The sequence below is a fragment of the Phyllobates terribilis genome, unplaced genomic scaffold (assembly GCF_046119375.1).
Source record: "Phyllobates terribilis strain yellow unplaced genomic scaffold, ASM4611937v1 Scaffold_7__3_contigs__length_470593459, whole genome shotgun sequence".
Lineage (NCBI taxonomy): Eukaryota > Metazoa > Chordata > Amphibia > Anura > Dendrobatidae > Phyllobates > Phyllobates terribilis.
Window position 1 is genome coordinate 407,140,964 of NW_027362767.1, and position 19,041 is coordinate 407,160,004.

The 19,041-nt window shown below is 39.6% G+C and overlaps 1 protein-coding gene across 2 annotated transcripts in view; it reads left to right on the forward strand.

The window, feature by feature from the left end:
* The first annotated feature begins 101 nt into the window (after nucleotides 1–101).
* The window catches only part of SAMD4B (sterile alpha motif domain containing 4B), a 39,130-nt gene continuing 20,190 nt past the window's right edge, over nucleotides 102–19,041 (forward strand). For both annotated transcript variants that reach the window (XM_073641698.1, XM_073641699.1), the window contains exon 1: nucleotides 102–233. The gene's annotated coding sequence lies outside the window, so the exon portion shown is untranslated. The remainder of the gene's footprint in view (nucleotides 234–19,041) is intronic.

Below are 19,041 nucleotides of genomic sequence, written 5' to 3' on the forward strand. Positions count from 1 at the left end.
CGTCCGACCAATAGAATCGAGGCGTCGATGTGGGAGGCGTGTCTAAAGGGCGGGGCCTCTGATCTTACGCTTCATCATTTTGGTCCGTAAACCAATCAGTGTTCGAGGGCGGGTTCCGTGCTGCAGTGCGTGCGTGGTGACATCAGTGGTCACGCAGAACGTAACGTGCGACGTGCTGGCGGCGGTGGTTGCCTGTGTGGCTCCCCGGGGGAGTGCAGAGGCCTGACCGGGCGGTGAGTGACGGGTGTGGGGTCTGTGGGAGGCTGGTGGTCGGGCGGGAAGACGGAGGACCTGGTTACCCAGCGGAGGGGGCGCGGTGAGGTAGAAGAGGACGGAGTACTAGTCGTTCCCCCAGTCCCCAACTCATCTCCATAGCAACGGGCAGGGGGCAGCAGTGAGGGGGGTGAATGTGGGAACTTGGTGCGGGGCAGTGTGTGCGGGGGGCAGAGGGCTCTGCTGCCTGGTCCTCCCCGCCTGGTGATGGCAGCTGTGCAGGAGCCTGGACGGAGACCTCCCTGTGTACAGAATACACTGTGCAGAATATACAGAGTATACAGGGAGTGTACAGAATACACTGCAGGATATACAGAGTATATAGAGTATACAGGGAGTGTACAGAATACACTGTGCAGGATATACAGAGTATATAGAGTATACAGGGAGTGTACAGAATACACTGTGCAGGATATACATAGTATATAGAGTATACAGGGAGTGTACAGAATACACTGTGCAGAATATACAGAGTATATAGAGTATACAGGGAGTGTACAGAATACACTGCAGGATATACAGAGTATATAGAGTATACAGGGAGTGTACAGAATACACTGTGCAGGATATACAGAGTATATAGAGTATACAGGGAGTGTACAGAATACACTGTGCAGGATATACAGAGTATATAGAGTATACAGGGAGTGTACAGAATACACTGTGTGCAGGATATACAGAGTATATAGAGTATACAGGGAGTGTACAGAATACACTGTGCAGAATATACAGAGTATATAGAGTATACAGGGAGTGTACAGAATACACTGTGTGCAGGATATACAGAGTATATAGAGTATACAGGGAGTGTACAGAATACACTATGTGCAGGATATACAGAGTATATAGAGTATACAGGGAGTGTACAGAATACACTGTGTGCAGGATATACAGAGTATATAGAGTATACAGGGAGTGTACAGAATACACTGTGTGCAGGATATACAGAGTATATAGAGTATACAGGGAGTGTACAGAATACACTGTGTGCAGGATATACAGAGTATATAGAGTATACAGGGAGTGTACAGAATACACTGTGTGCAGGATATACAGAGTATATAGAGTATACAGGGAGTGTACAGAATACACTGTGTGCAGGATATACAGAGTATATAGAGTATACAGGGAGTGTACAGAATACACTGTGTGCAGGATATACAGAGTATATAGAGTATACAGGGAGTGTACAGAATACACTGTGTGCAGGATATACAGAGTATATAGAGTATACAGGGAGTGTACAGAATACACTGTGTGCAGGATATACAGAGTATATAGAGTATACAGGGAGTGTACAGAATACACTGTGTGCAGGATATACAGAGTATATAGAGTATACAGGGAGTGTACAGAATACACTGTGTGCAGGATATACAGAGTATATAGAGTATACAGGGAGTGTACAGGATATACAGAGTATATAGAGTATACAGGGAGTGTACAGAATACACTGTGTGCAGGATATACAGAGTATATAGAGTATACAGGGAGTGTACAGAATACACTGTGTGCAGAGTATATAGAGTATACAGGGAGTGTACAGAATACACTGTGTGCAGAGTATATAGAGTATACAGGGAGTGTACAGAATACACTGTGTGCAGGATATACAGAGTATATAGAGTATACAGGGAGTGTACAGAATACACTGTGTGCAGGATATACAGAGTATATAGAGTATACAGGGAGTGTACAGAATACACTGTGTGCAGGATATACAGAGTATATAGAGTATACAGGGAGTGTACAGAATACACTGTGTGCAGGATATACAGAGTATACAGGGAGTGTACAGAATACACTGTGTGCAGAATATACAGAGTATATAGAGTATACAGGGAGTGTACAGAATACACTGTGCAGAATATACAGAGTATATAGAGTATACAGGGAGTGTACAGAATACACTGTGCAGGATATACAGAGTATATAGAGTATACAGGGAGTGTACAGAATACACTGTGCAGGATATACAGAGTATATAGAGTATACAGGGAGTGTACAGAATACACTGTGCAGGATATACAGAGTATATAGAGTATACAGGGAGTGTACAGAATACACTGTGCAGGATATACAGAGTATATAGAGTATACAGGGAGTGTACAGAATACACTGTGCAGGATATACAGTGTATATAGGGTATACAGGGAGTGTACAGAATACACTGCAGGATATACAGAGTATACAGGGAGTGTACAGAATACACTGCAGGATATACAGAGTATATAGAGTATACAGGGAGTGTACAGAATACACTGCAGGATATACAGAGTATATAGAGTGTACAGAATACACTGTGTGCAGGATATACAGAGTATATAGAGTATACAGGGAGTGTACAGAATACACTGTGCAGGATATACAGAGTATATAGAGTATACAGGGAGTGTACAGAATACACTGTGTGCAGGATATACAGAGTATATAGAGTATACAGGGAGTGTACAGAATACACTGTGTGCAGGATATACAGAGTATATAGAGTATACAGGGAGTGTACAGAATACATTGTGCAGGATATACAGAGTATATAGAGTATACAGGGAGTGTACAGAATACACTGTGCAGGATATACAGAGTATATAGAGTATACAGAATACACTGTGTGCAGGATATACAGAGTATATAGAGTATACAGGGAGTGTACAGAATACACTGTGCAGGATATACAGAGTATATAGAGTATACAGGGAGTGTACAGAATACACTGTGTGCAGGATATACAGAGTATATAGAGTATACAGGGAGTGTACAGAATACACTGTGCAGGATATACAGAGTATATAGAGTATACAGGGAGTGTACAGAATACACTGTGCAGGATATACAGAGTATACAGGGAGTGTACAGAATACACTGTGTGCAGGATATACAGAGTATATAGAGTATACAGGGAGTGTACAGAATACACTGTGCAGGATATACAGAGTATATAGAGTATACAGGGAGTGTACAGAATACACTGTGCAGGATATACAGAGTATATAGAGTATACAGGGAGTGTACAGAATACACTGTGCAGGATATACAGAGTATATAGAGTATACAGGGAGTGTACAGAATACACTGTGTGCAGGATATACAGAGTATATAGAGTATACAGGGAGTGTACAGAATACACTGTGTGCAGGATATACAGAGTATATAGAGTATACAGGGAGTGTACAGAATACACTGTGTGCAGGATATACAGAGTATATAGAGTATACAGGGAGTGTACAGAATACACTGTGTGCAGGATATACAGAGTATATAGAGTATACAGGGAGTGTACAGAATACACTGTGCAGGATATACAGAGTATACAGGGAGTGTACAGAATACAATGTGTGCAGAATATACAGAGTATATAGAGTATACAGGGAGTGTACAGAATACACTGTGCAGGATATACAGAGTATATAGAGTATACAGGGAGTGTACAGAATACACTGTGTGCAGGATATACAGAGTATATAGAGTATACAGGGAGTGTACAGAATACACTGTGTGCAGGATATACAGAGTATATAGAGTATACAGGGAGTGTACAGAATACACTGTGCAGGATATACAGAGTATATAGGGTATACAGGGAGTGTACAGAATACACTGTGCAGGATATACAGAGTATATAGAGTATACAGGGAGTGTACAGAATACACTGTGCAGGATATACAGAGTATATAGGGTATACAGGGAGTGTACAGAATACACTGCAGGATATACAGAGTATACAGGGAGTGTACAGAATACACTGCAGGATATACAGAGTATACAGGGAGTGTACAGAATACACTGTGCAGGATATACAGAGTATATAGAGTATACAGGGAGTGTACAGAATACACTGTGCAGGATATACAGAGTATATAGAGTATACAGGGAGTGTACAGAATACACTGTGCAGGATATACAGAGTATATAGAGTATACAGGGAGTGTACAGAATACACTGTGCAGGATATACAGAGTATATAGGGTATACAGGGAGTGTACAGAATACACTGCAGGATATACAGAGTATATAGAGTATACAGGGAGTGTACAGAATACACTGTGTGCAGGATATACAGAGTATATAGAGTATACAGGGAGTGTACAGAATACACTGTGCAGGATATACAGAGTATATAGAGTGTACAGAATACACTGTGTGCAGGATATACAGAGTATATAGAGTATACAGGGAGTGTACAGAATACACTGTGCAGGATATACAGAGTATATAGAGTATACAGGGAGTGTACAGAATACACTGTGCAGGATATACAGAGTATATAGAGTATACAGGGAGTGTACAGAATACACTGTGTGCAGGATATACAGAGTATATAGAGTATACAGAGAGTGTACAGAATACACTGTGTGCAGGATATACAGAGTATATAGAGTATACAGGGAGTGTACAGAATACACTGTGCAGGATATACAGAGTATATAGAGTATACAGGGAGTGTACAGAATACACTGTGCAGGATATACAGAGTATATAGAGTATACAGGGAGTGTACAGAATACACTGTGCAGGATATACAGAGTATATAGAGTATACAGGGAGTGTACAGAATACACTGTGCAGGATATACAGAGTATATAGGGTATACAGGGAGTGTACAGAATACACTGCAGGATATATAGAGTATACAGGGAGTGTACAGAATACACTGTGTGCAGGATATACAGAGTATATGGAGTATACAGGGAGTGTACAGAATACACTGCAGGATATAGAGAGTGTACAGAATACACTGTGCAGGATATACAGAGTATATAGAGTATACAGGGAGTGTACAGAATGCACTGTGCAGGATATGCAGAGTATATATAGTATACAGGGAGTGTACAGAATACACTGTGCAGGATATGCAGAGTATATAGAGTATACAGGGAGTGTACAGAATACACTGTGCAGGATATGCAGAGTATACAGGGAGTGTACAGAATACACTGTGTGTGCAGGATATACAGAGTATATAGAGTATACAGGGAGTGTACAGAATACACTGTGTGTGCAGGATATACAGAGTATATAGAGTATACAGGGAGTGTACAGAATACACTGCAGGATATACAGAGTATATAGGGTATACAGGGAGTGTACAGAATACACTGTGCAGGATATACAGAGTATATAGAGTATACAGGGAGTGTACAGAATACACTGTGCAGGATATACAGAGTATATAGAGTATACAGGGAGTGTACAGAATACACTGTGCAGGATATACAGAGTATATAGAGTGTACAGAATACACTGTGTGCAGGATATACAGAGTATATAGAGTATACAGGGAGTGTACAGAATACACTGTGCAGGATATACAGAGTATATAGAGTATACAGGGAGTGTACAGAATACACTGTGCAGGATATACAGAGTATATAGAGTATACAGGGAGTGTACAGAATACACTGTGCAGGATATACAGAGTATATAGAGTATACAGGGAGTGTACAGAATACACTGTGCAGGATATACAGAGTATATAGAGTGTACAGAATACACTGTGTGCAGGATATACAGAGTATATAGAGTATACAGGGAGTGTACAGAATACACTGTGCAGGATATACAGAGTGTATAGAGTATACAGGGAGTGTACAGAATACACTGTGCAGGATATACAGAGTATATAGAGTATACAGGGAGTGTACAGAATACACTGTGCAGGATATACAGAGTATATAGAGTATACAGGGAGTGTACAGAATACACTGTGCAGGATATACAGAGTATATAGAGTATACAGGGAGTGTACAGAATACACTGTGCAGGATATACAGAGTATATAGAGTATACAGGGAGTGTACAGAATACACTGTGCAGGATATGCAGAGTATATATAGTATACAGGGAGTGTACAGAATACACTGTGCAGGATATGCAGAGTATATAGAGTATACAGGGAGTGTACAGAATACACTGCAGTATATACAGAGTGTATAGAGTATACAGGGAGTGTGAGCAGTGTATACAGGGAGTGTACAGAATACACTGTGCAGGATATACAGAGTGTACAGAATACACTGTGCAGGATATACAGAGTATACAGGGAGTGTACAGAATACACTGTGTGCAGGATATACAGAGTGTACAGAATACACTGTGCAGGATATACAGAGTGTATAGAGTATACAGGGAGTGTACAGAATACACTGTGTAGGATATATAGAGTATACAGGGAGTGTACAGAATACACTGTGCAGGATATACAGAGTATATAGAGTATACAGGGAGTGTACAGAATACACTGTGCAGGATATACAGAGTATACAGGGAGTGTACAGAATACACTGTGCAGGATATACAGAGTATATAGAGTATACAGGGAGTGTACAGAATACACTGTGCAGGATATACAGAGTATATAGAGTATACAGGGAGTGTACAGAATACACTGTGTAGGATATACAGAGTATATAGAGTATACAGGGAGTGTACAGAATACACTGTGCAGGATATACAGAGTATATAGAGTATACAGGGAGTGTACAGAATACACTGTGCAGGATATACAGAGTATATAGAGTATACAGGGAGTGTACAGAATACACTGTGCAGGATATACAGAGTATATAGAGTATACAGGGAGTGTACAGAATACACTGTGTGCAGGATATACAGAGTATATAGAGTATACAGGGAGTGTACAGAATACACTGTGCAGGATATACAGAGTATATAGAGTATACAGGGAGTGTACAGAATACACTGTGCAGGATATACAGAGTATATAGAGTATACAGGGAGTGTACAGAATACACTGTGCAGGATATACAGAGTATATAGAGTATACAGGGAGTGTACAGAATACACTGTGCAGGATATACAGAGTATATAGGGTATACAGGGAGTGTACAGAATACACTGCAGGATATACAGAGTATATAGAGTATACAGGGAGTGTACAGAATACACTGTGTGCAGGATATATAGAGTATACAGGGAGTGTACAGAATACACTGTGCAGGATATACAGAGTATATAGAGTGTACAGAATACACTGTGTGCAGGATATACAGAGTATATAGAGTATACAGGGAGTGTACAGAATACACTGTGCAGGATATACAGAGTATATAGAGTATACAGGGAGTGTACAGAATACACTGTGCAGGATATACAGAGTATATAGAGTATACAGGGAGTGTACAGAATACACTGTGCAGGATATACAGAGTATATAGAGTATACAGGGAGTGTACAGAATACACTGTGTGCAGGATATACAGAGTATATAGAGTATACAGGGAGTGTACAGAATACACTGTGCAGGATATACAGAGTATATAGAGTATACAGGGAGTGTACAGAATACACTGTGCAGGATATACAGAGTATATAGAGTATACAGAATACACTGTGTGCAGGATATACAGAGTATATAGAGTATACAGGGAGTGTACAGAATACACTGTGCAGGATATACAGAGTGTATAGAGTATACAGGGAGTGTACAGAATACACTGTGCAGGATATACAGAGTATATAGAGTATACAGGGAGTGTACAGAATACACTGTGCAGGATATACAGAGTATATAGAGTATACAGGGAGTGTACAGAATACACTGTGCAGGATATACAGAGTATATAGAGTATACAGGGAGTGTACAGAATACACTGTGCAGGATATACAGAGTATATAGAGTATACAGGGAGTGTACAGAATACACTGTGCAGGATATGCAGAGTATATATAGTATACAGGGAGTGTACAGAATACACTGTGCAGGATATGCAGAGTATATAGAGTATACAGGGAGTGTACAGAATACACTGTGCAGGATATACAGAGTATATAGAGTATACAGGGAGTGTACAGAATACACTGTGCAGGATATACAGAGTATATAGGGTATACAGGGAGTGTACAGAATACACTGCAGGATATACAGAGTATATAGAGTATACAGGGAGTGTACAGAATACACTGTGCAGGATATACAGAGTATATAGAGTATACAGGGAGTGTACAGAATACACTGTGCAGGATATACAGAGTATATAGAGTATACAGGGAGTGTACAGAATACACTGTGTGCAGGATATACAGAGTATATAGAGTATACAGGGAGTGTACAGAATACACTGTGTGCAGGATATACAGAGTATATAGAGTATACAGGGAGTGTACAGAATACACTGTGTGCAGGATATACAGAGTATATAGAGTATACAGGGAGTGTACAGAATACACTGTGTGCAGGATATACAGAGTATATAGAGTATACAGGGAGTGTACAGGATATACAGAGTATATAGAGTATACAGGGAGTGTACAGAATACACTGTGTGCAGGATATACAGAGTATATAGAGTATACAGGGAGTGTACAGAATACACTGTGTGCAGAGTATATAGAGTATACAGGGAGTGTACAGAATACACTGTGTGCAGAGTATATAGAGTATACAGGGAGTGTACAGAATACACTGTGTGCAGGATATACAGAGTATATAGAGTATACAGGGAGTGTACAGAATACACTGTGTGCAGGATATACAGAGTATATAGAGTATACAGGGAGTGTACAGAATACACTGTGTGCAGGATATACAGAGTATATAGAGTATACAGGGAGTGTACAGAATACACTGTGTGCAGGATATACAGAGTATACAGGGAGTGTACAGAATACACTGTGTGCAGAATATACAGAGTATATAGAGTATACAGGGAGTGTACAGAATACACTGTGCAGAATATACAGAGTATATAGAGTATACAGGGAGTGTACAGAATACACTGTGCAGGATATACAGAGTATATAGAGTATACAGGGAGTGTACAGAATACACTGTGTGCAGGATATACAGAGTATATAGAGTATACAGGGAGTGTACAGAATACACTGTGCAGGATATACAGAGTATATAGAGTATACAGGGAGTGTACAGAATACACTGTGCAGGATATACAGAGTATATAGAGTATACAGGGAGTGTACAGAATACACTGTGCAGGATATACAGTGTATATAGGGTATACAGGGAGTGTACAGAATACACTGCAGGATATACAGAGTATACAGGGAGTGTACAGAATACACTGCAGGATATACAGAGTATATAGAGTATACAGGGAGTGTACAGAATACACTGCAGGATATACAGAGTATATAGAGTGTACAGAATACACTGTGTGCAGGATATACAGAGTATATAGAGTATACAGGGAGTGTACAGAATACACTGTGCAGGATATACAGAGTATATAGAGTATACAGGGAGTGTACAGAATACACTGTGTGCAGGATATACAGAGTATATAGAGTATACAGGGAGTGTACAGAATACACTGTGTGCAGGATATACAGAGTATATAGAGTATACAGGGAGTGTACAGAATACATTGTGCAGGATATACAGAGTATATAGAGTATACAGGGAGTGTACAGAATACACTGTGCAGGATATACAGAGTATATAGAGTATACAGAATACACTGTGTGCAGGATATACAGAGTATATAGAGTATACAGGGAGTGTACAGAATACACTGTGCAGGATATACAGAGTATATAGAGTATACAGGGAGTGTACAGAATACACTGTGTGCAGGATATACAGAGTATATAGAGTATACAGGGAGTGTACAGAATACACTGTGCAGGATATACAGAGTATATAGAGTATACAGGGAGTGTACAGAATACACTGTGCAGGATATACAGAGTATACAGGGAGTGTACAGAATACACTGTGTGCAGGATATACAGAGTATATAGAGTATACAGGGAGTGTACAGAATACACTGTGCAGGATATACAGAGTATATAGAGTATACAGGGAGTGTACAGAATACACTGTGCAGGATATACAGAGTATATAGAGTATACAGGGAGTGTACAGAATACACTGTGCAGGATATACAGAGTATATAGAGTATACAGGGAGTGTACAGAATACACTGTGTGCAGGATATACAGAGTATATAGAGTATACAGGGAGTGTACAGAATACACTGTGTGCAGGATATACAGAGTATATAGAGTATACAGGGAGTGTACAGAATACACTGTGTGCAGGATATACAGAGTATATAGAGTATACAGGGAGTGTACAGAATACACTGTGTGCAGGATATACAGAGTATATAGAGTATACAGGGAGTGTACAGAATACACTGTGCAGGATATACAGAGTATACAGGGAGTGTACAGAATACAATGTGTGCAGAATATACAGAGTATATAGAGTATACAGGGAGTGTACAGAATACACTGTGCAGGATATACAGAGTATATAGAGTATACAGGGAGTGTACAGAATACACTGTGTGCAGGATATACAGAGTATATAGAGTATACAGGGAGTGTACAGAATACACTGTGTGCAGGATATACAGAGTATATAGAGTATACAGGGAGTGTACAGAATACACTGTGCAGGATATACAGAGTATATAGGGTATACAGGGAGTGTACAGAATACACTGTGCAGGATATACAGAGTATATAGAGTATACAGGGAGTGTACAGAATACACTGTGCAGGATATACAGAGTATATAGGGTATACAGGGAGTGTACAGAATACACTGCAGGATATACAGAGTATACAGGGAGTGTACAGAATACACTGCAGGATATACAGAGTATACAGGGAGTGTACAGAATACACTGTGCAGGATATACAGAGTATATAGAGTATACAGGGAGTGTACAGAATACACTGTGCAGGATATACAGAGTATATAGAGTATACAGGGAGTGTACAGAATACACTGTGCAGGATATACAGAGTATATAGAGTATACAGGGAGTGTACAGAATACACTGTGCAGGATATACAGAGTATATAGGGTATACAGGGAGTGTACAGAATACACTGCAGGATATACAGAGTATATAGAGTATACAGGGAGTGTACAGAATACACTGTGTGCAGGATATACAGAGTATATAGAGTATACAGGGAGTGTACAGAATACACTGTGCAGGATATACAGAGTATATAGAGTGTACAGAATACACTGTGTGCAGGATATACAGAGTATATAGAGTATACAGGGAGTGTACAGAATACACTGTGCAGGATATACAGAGTATATAGAGTATACAGGGAGTGTACAGAATACACTGTGCAGGATATACAGAGTATATAGAGTATACAGGGAGTGTACAGAATACACTGTGTGCAGGATATACAGAGTATATAGAGTATACAGAGAGTGTACAGAATACACTGTGTGCAGGATATACAGAGTATATAGAGTATACAGGGAGTGTACAGAATACACTGTGCAGGATATACAGAGTATATAGAGTATACAGGGAGTGTACAGAATACACTGTGCAGGATATACAGAGTATATAGAGTATACAGGGAGTGTACAGAATACACTGTGCAGGATATACAGAGTATATAGAGTATACAGGGAGTGTACAGAATACACTGTGCAGGATATACAGAGTATATAGGGTATACAGGGAGTGTACAGAATACACTGCAGGATATATAGAGTATACAGGGAGTGTACAGAATACACTGTGTGCAGGATATACAGAGTATATGGAGTATACAGGGAGTGTACAGAATACACTGCAGGATATAGAGAGTGTACAGAATACACTGTGCAGGATATACAGAGTATATAGAGTATACAGGGAGTGTACAGAATGCACTGTGCAGGATATGCAGAGTATATATAGTATACAGGGAGTGTACAGAATACACTGTGCAGGATATGCAGAGTATATAGAGTATACAGGGAGTGTACAGAATACACTGTGCAGGATATGCAGAGTATACAGGGAGTGTACAGAATACACTGTGTGTGCAGGATATACAGAGTATATAGAGTATACAGGGAGTGTACAGAATACACTGTGTGTGCAGGATATACAGAGTATATAGAGTATACAGGGAGTGTACAGAATACACTGCAGGATATACAGAGTATATAGGGTATACAGGGAGTGTACAGAATACACTGTGCAGGATATACAGAGTATATAGAGTATACAGGGAGTGTACAGAATACACTGTGCAGGATATACAGAGTATATAGAGTGTACAGAATACACTGTGTGCAGGATATACAGAGTATATAGAGTATACAGGGAGTGTACAGAATACACTGTGCAGGATATACAGAGTATATAGAGTATACAGGGAGTGTACAGAATACACTGTGCAGGATATACAGAGTATATAGAGTATACAGGGAGTGTACAGAATACACTGTGCAGGATATACAGAGTATATAGAGTATACAGGGAGTGTACAGAATACACTGTGCAGGATATACAGAGTATATAGAGTGTACAGAATACACTGTGTGCAGGATATACAGAGTATATAGAGTATACAGGGAGTGTACAGAATACACTGTGCAGGATATACAGAGTGTATAGAGTATACAGGGAGTGTACAGAATACACTGTGCAGGATATACAGAGTATATAGAGTATACAGGGAGTGTACAGAATACACTGTGCAGGATATACAGAGTATATAGAGTATACAGGGAGTGTACAGAATACACTGTGCAGGATATACAGAGTATATAGAGTATACAGGGAGTGTACAGAATACACTGTGCAGGATATACAGAGTATATAGAGTATACAGGGAGTGTACAGAATACACTGTGCAGGATATGCAGAGTATATATAGTATACAGGGAGTGTACAGAATACACTGTGCAGGATATGCAGAGTATATAGAGTATACAGGGAGTGTACAGAATACACTGCAGTATATACAGAGTGTATAGAGTATACAGGGAGTGTGAGCAGTGTATACAGGGAGTGTACAGAATACACTGTGCAGGATATACAGAGTGTACAGAATACACTGTGCAGGATATACAGAGTATACAGGGAGTGTACAGAATACACTGTGTGCAGGATATACAGAGTGTACAGAATACACTGTGCAGGATATACAGAGTGTATAGAGTATACAGGGAGTGTACAGAATACACTGTGTAGGATATATAGAGTATACAGGGAGTGTACAGAATACACTGTGCAGGATATACAGAGTATATAGAGTATACAGGGAGTGTACAGAATACACTGTGCAGGATATACAGAGTATACAGGGAGTGTACAGAATACACTGTGCAGGATATACAGAGTATATAGAGTATACAGGGAGTGTACAGAATACACTGTGCAGGATATACAGAGTATATAGAGTATACAGGGAGTGTACAGAATACACTGTGTAGGATATACAGAGTATATAGAGTATACAGGGAGTGTACAGAATACACTGTGCAGGATATACAGAGTATATAGAGTATACAGGGAGTGTACAGAATACACTGTGCAGGATATACAGAGTATATAGAGTATACAGGGAGTGTACAGAATACACTGTGCAGGATATACAGAGTATATAGAGTATACAGGGAGTGTACAGAATACACTGTGTGCAGGATATACAGAGTATATAGAGTATACAGGGAGTGTACAGAATACACTGTGCAGGATATACAGAGTATATAGAGTATACAGGGAGTGTACAGAATACACTGTGCAGGATATACAGAGTATATAGAGTATACAGGGAGTGTACAGAATACACTGTGCAGGATATACAGAGTATATAGAGTATACAGGGAGTGTACAGAATACACTGTGCAGGATATACAGAGTATATAGGGTATACAGGGAGTGTACAGAATACACTGCAGGATATACAGAGTATATAGAGTATACAGGGAGTGTACAGAATACACTGTGTGCAGGATATATAGAGTATACAGGGAGTGTACAGAATACACTGTGCAGGATATACAGAGTATATAGAGTGTACAGAATACACTGTGTGCAGGATATACAGAGTATATAGAGTATACAGGGAGTGTACAGAATACACTGTGCAGGATATACAGAGTATATAGAGTATACAGGGAGTGTACAGAATACACTGTGCAGGATATACAGAGTATATAGAGTATACAGGGAGTGTACAGAATACACTGTGCAGGATATACAGAGTATATAGAGTATACAGGGAGTGTACAGAATACACTGTGTGCAGGATATACAGAGTATATAGAGTATACAGGGAGTGTACAGAATACACTGTGCAGGATATACAGAGTATATAGAGTATACAGGGAGTGTACAGAATACACTGTGCAGGATATACAGAGTATATAGAGTATACAGAATACACTGTGTGCAGGATATACAGAGTATATAGAGTATACAGGGAGTGTACAGAATACACTGTGCAGGATATACAGAGTGTATAGAGTATACAGGGAGTGTACAGAATACACTGTGCAGGATATACAGAGTATATAGAGTATACAGGGAGTGTACAGAATACACTGTGCAGGATATACAGAGTATATAGAGTATACAGGGAGTGTACAGAATACACTGTGCAGGATATACAGAGTATATAGAGTATACAGGGAGTGTACAGAATACACTGTGCAGGATATACAGAGTATATAGAGTATACAGGGAGTGTACAGAATACACTGTGCAGGATATGCAGAGTATATATAGTATACAGGGAGTGTACAGAATACACTGTGCAGGATATGCAGAGTATATAGAGTATACAGGGAGTGTACAGAATACACTGTGCAGGATATACAGAGTATATAGAGTATACAGGGAGTGTACAGAATACACTGTGCAGGATATACAGAGTATATAGGGTATACAGGGAGTGTACAGAATACACTGCAGGATATACAGAGTATATAGAGTATACAGGGAGTGTACAGAATACACTGTGCAGGATATACAGAGTATATAGAGTATACAGGGAGTGTACAGAATACACTGTGCAGGATATACAGAGTATATAGAGTATACAGGGAGTGTACAGAATACACTGTGTGCAGGATATACAGAGTATATAGAGTATACAGGGAGTGTACAGAATACACTGTGTGCAGGATATTTAGAGTATACAGGGAGTGTACAGAATACACTGTGCAGGATATACAGAGTATATATAGTATACAGGGAGTGTACAGAATACACTGTGCAGGATATACAGAGTATACAGGGAGTGTACAGAATACACTGCAGGATATACAGAGTATATAGAGTATACAGGGAGTGTACAGAATACACTGTGCAGGATATACAGAGTATATAGAGTATACAGGGAGTGTACAGAATACACTGTGCAGGATATACAGAGTATATAGAGTATACAGGGAGTGTACAGAATACACTGTGCAGGATATACAGAGTATATAGAGTATACAGGGAGTGTACAGAATACACTGTGTGCAGGATATACAGAGTATATAGAGTATACAGGGAGTGTACAGAATACACTGTGTGCAGGATATACAGAGTATATAGAGTATACAGGGAGTGTACAGAATACACTGTGTGCAGGATATACAGAGTATATAGAGTATACAGGGAGTGTACAGAATACACTGTGTGCAGGATATACAGAGTATATAGAGTATACAGGGAGTGTACAGAATACACTGTGTGCAGGATATACAGAGTATACAGGGAGTGTACAGAATACACTGTGTGCAGAATATACAGAGTATATAGAGTATACAGGGAGTGTACAGAATACACTGTGCAGGATATACAGAGTATATAGAGTATACAGGGAGTGTACAGAATACACTGTGTGCAGGATATACAGAGTATATAGAGTATACAGGGAGTGTACAGAATACACTGTGTGCAGGATATACAGAGTATATAGAGTATACAGGGAGTGTACAGAATACACTGTGTGCAGGATATACAGAGTATATAGGGTATACAGGGAGTGTACAGAATACACTGTGCAGGATATACAGAGTATATAGAGTATACAGGGAGTGTACAGAATACACTGTGCAGGATATACAGAGTATATAGAGTATACAGGGAGTGTACAGAATACACTGTGCAGGATATACAGAGTATATAGGGTATACAGGGAGTGTACAGAATACACTGTGCAGGATATACAGAGTATACAGGGAGTGTACAGAATACACTGCAGGATATACAGAGTATACAGGGAGTGTACAGAATACACTGTGCAGGATATACAGAGTATATAGAGTATACAGGGAGTGTACAGAATACACTGTGCAGGATATACAGAGTATATAGAGTATACAGGGAGTGTACAGAATACACTGTGCAGGATATACAGAGTATATAGGGTATACAGGGAGTGTACAGAATACACTGTGCAGGATATACAGAGTATATAGAGTATACAGGGAGTGTACAGAATACACTGTGTGCAGGATATACAGAGTATATAGAGTATACAGGGAGTGTACAGAATACACTGTGCAGGATATACAGAGTATATAGAGTATACAGGGAGTGTACAGAATACACTGTGCAGGATATACAGAGTATATAGAGTATACAGGGAGTGTACAGAATACACTGTGCAGGATATACAGAGTATATAGAGTATACAGGGAGTGTACAGAATACACTGTGCAGGATATACAGAGTATATAGAGTATACAGGGAGTGTACAGAATACACTGTGCAGGATATACAGAGTATATAGGGTATACAGGGAGTGTACAGAATACACTGCAGGATATACAGAGTATATAGAGTATACAGGGAGTGTACAGAATACACTGTGTGCAGGATATACAGAGTATATGGAGTATACAGGGAGTGTACAGAATACACTGCAGGATATAGAGAGTGTACAGAATACACTGTGCAGGATATACAGAGTATATAGAGTATACAGGGAGTGTACAGAATACACTGTGCAGGATATGCAGAGTATATATAGTATACAGGGAGTGTACAGAATACACTGTGCAGGATATGCAGAGTATATAGAGTATACAGGGAGTGTACAGAATACACTGTGCAGGATATACAGAGTATATAGAGTATACAGGGAGTGTACAGAATACACTGTGCAGGATATACAGAGTATATAGAGTATACAGGGAGTGTACAGAATACACTGTGCAGGATATGCAGAGTATATATAGTATACAGGGAGTGTACAGAATACACTGTGCAGGATATGCAGAGTATATAGAGTATACAGGGAGTGTACAGAATACACTGTGCAGGATATTCAGAGTATACAGGGAGTGTACAGAATACACTGTGTGTGCAGGATATACAGAGTATATAGAGTATACAGGGAGTGTACAGAATACACTGTGTGTGCAGGATATACAGAGTATATAGAGTATACAGGGAGTGTACAGAATACACTGTGTGTGCAGGATATACAGAGTATATAGAGTATACAGGGAGTGTACAGAATACACTGCAGGATATACAGAGTATATAAGGTATACAGGGAGTGTACAGAATACACTGTGCAGGATATACAGAGTATATAGAGTATACAGGGAGTGTACAGAATACACTGTGCAGGATATACAGAGTATATAGAGTATACAGGGAGTGTACAGAATACACTGTGCAGGATATACAGAGTATATAGAGTATACAGGGAGTGTACAGAATACACTGTGCAGGATATACAGAGTGTATAGAGTATACAGGGAGTGTACAGAATACACTGTGCAGGATATACAGAGTATATAGAGTGTACAGAATACACTGTGTGCAGGATATACAGAGTATATAGAGTATACAGGGAGTGTACAGAATACACTGTGCAGGATATACAGAGTATATAGAGTATACAGGGAGTGTACAGAATACACTGTGCAGGATATGCAGAGTATATATAGTATACAGGGAGTGTACAGAATACACTGCAGTATATACAGAGTGTATAGAGTATACAGGGAGTGTGAGCAGTGTATACAGGGAGTGTACAGAATACACTGTGCAGGATATACAGAGTGTACAGAATACACTGTGCAGGATATACAGAGTATACAGGGAGTGTACAGAATACACTGTGTGCAGGATATACAGAGTGTACAGAATACACTGCAGGATATACAGAGTGTATAGAGTATACAGGGAGTGTACAGAATACACTGTGTAGGATATACAGAGTATATAGAGTATACAGGGAGTGTACAGAATACACTGTGCAGGATATACAGAGTATATAGAGTATACAGGGAGTGTACAGAATACACTGTGCAGGATATACAGAGTATACAGGGAGTGTACAGAATACACTGTGCAGGATATACAGAGTATATAGAGTATACAGGGAGTGTACAGAATACACTGTGCAGGATATACAGAGTATATAGAGTATACAGGGAGTGTACAGAATACACTGTGTAGGATATACAGAGTATATAGAGTATACAGGGAGTGTACAGAATACACTGTGCAGGATATACAGAGTATATAGAGTATACAGGGAGTGTACAGAATACACTGTGCAGGATATACAGAGTGTATAGAGTATACAGGGAGTGTACAGAATACACTGTAGGATATACAGAGTATATAGAGTATACAGGGAGTGTACAGAATACACTGTGCAGGATATACATAGTATATAGAGTATACAGGGAGTGTACAGAATACACTGTGCAGGATATACAGAGTATATAGAGTATACAGGGAGTGTACAGAATACACTGTGTGCAGGATATACAGAGTATATAGAGTATACAGGGAGTGTACAGAATACACTGTGCAGGATATACAGAGTGTATAGAGTATACAGGGAGTGTACAGAATACACTGTGTAGGATATATAGAGTATACAGGGAGTGTACAGAATACACTGTGCAGGATATACAGAGTATATAGAGTATACAGGGAGTGTACAGAATACACTGTGCAGGATATACAGAGTATATAGAGTATACAGGGAGTGTACAGAATACACTGCAGGATATACAGAGTATATAGAGTATACAGGGAGTGTACAGAATACACTGTGCAGGATATACAG